The sequence below is a fragment of the Corylus avellana genome, chromosome ca3, assembly GCF_901000735.1.
Source record: "Corylus avellana chromosome ca3, CavTom2PMs-1.0".
NCBI classification, from domain to species: Eukaryota; Viridiplantae; Streptophyta; class Magnoliopsida; order Fagales; family Betulaceae; genus Corylus; species Corylus avellana.
The window spans coordinates 16,012,757-16,014,025 of record NC_081543.1 but is presented as its reverse complement, the minus strand read 5'-3'; the positions used below and the strand labels follow the sequence as shown (position 1 = coordinate 16,014,025).

The 1,269-nt window shown below is 37.3% G+C and overlaps 1 pseudogene; it reads right to left on the bottom strand.

Moving 5' to 3' along the window:
* The window catches only part of LOC132174198 (tyrosyl-DNA phosphodiesterase 1-like), a 9,352-nt pseudogene extending 8,995 nt beyond the window's left edge, over positions 1 to 357 (bottom strand).
* Between the last annotated feature and the right edge of the window lie 912 nt (positions 358 to 1,269).

Sequence of the window (1,269 nt, the reverse complement as noted above, 5' to 3'; positions counted from 1 at the left end):
TTTATCAACATCAAGTAGCCGTAGCACCACTCTAGTTTCGCCATTTTGCAAAGCAAGGTGCATAGGAGTGAAGCCATCTTTGTTAAGCTTCCTAGCGAATGATGGCTTTAACCTCATGATCTCCATAGCCAACCGGGTGTGCCCAGCGGATGCAGCTTCGTGTAAAGGAGTCTGAACAAATGGAATCTCATCGATGTTGTCAAAAGCTTTTGCATCCATTCGTATCAATGCGTACAAGGCATCAATGCTTCCTGGCGGGGTAGCATCCCTCAAATTATGATCTATTTGTTGCTGAACAGCATTCACCGGATTCGGATTCATTCCATGTTCAGCAGCATTCTCCAAATTCTGATACATTGCGAGGAGAGTGATTGTGAGGCTGAAGAGTGCTAATTAATGTATATTCATCATCAAAAGAGAAAAAGAAGAGTACTGATGCTGCTACTACGAGGGAGGAAGATTGGCGCAAGCTCCTCTTTTATACGAATGTGAGACTAGTTAACATTTGCCAACTCGCTCTTTTTTGGGTTATTTAACAAAAAAAAAAAAATTGGTTAAGGTATACGGCTGAGTAATTCTAGAAGTTTCTCTTAAATCCCTTCAAGAATGATATGGCTATTAAAATCATCATTTGATCAAAACTTAATAATGATCAATCACAAGCGCAATGATGATTTTAATAGCTACATTATTCTTGGAAGAACTCAAAAAAGACACAAGATAGACTTGTAGTATTACTCATACGACTTGCACATATAATATTAGTATTGATTGGGACCTAATATTTTATAAGTGCCGTCCCCCGTAGAAGACGAGAAGGGGCCCATTACCCACCTAACATACGCATGATGTTGGTCTTAATCCGAATGGATCAAAATGAAACAAGGCTTGAATTTAAACGTACTGTTTAAATCACTTCTGAAAACAAACAAATAAATAAAAGCATAGTTTCATTCGCACCCTACAACGCTGTTTTTGTAAGCCAAAATTCCATTCATTTCTCATCCTCCAACATTTCGCCAAAACAAAAAAAAAAAACCTGCCAAGCTCATTATTTTATCTCTATTTTCTGTTTCAACAAAAAATACAGAAATTTCGTATTAATTGGGCGGTAGGACTTCCTACAACTCAGCTTTTAAAAAGTGAAACATGCATGTGTTCTTTAAGCATGTAAGAAACACACGTCGCTTTTTTAGAGCCTGGGTTGTAGGAATTTCTATAACCCAATTTGTAAGAAATTTATGTCCTTTAAAGAAAGAGTCGGTAAAT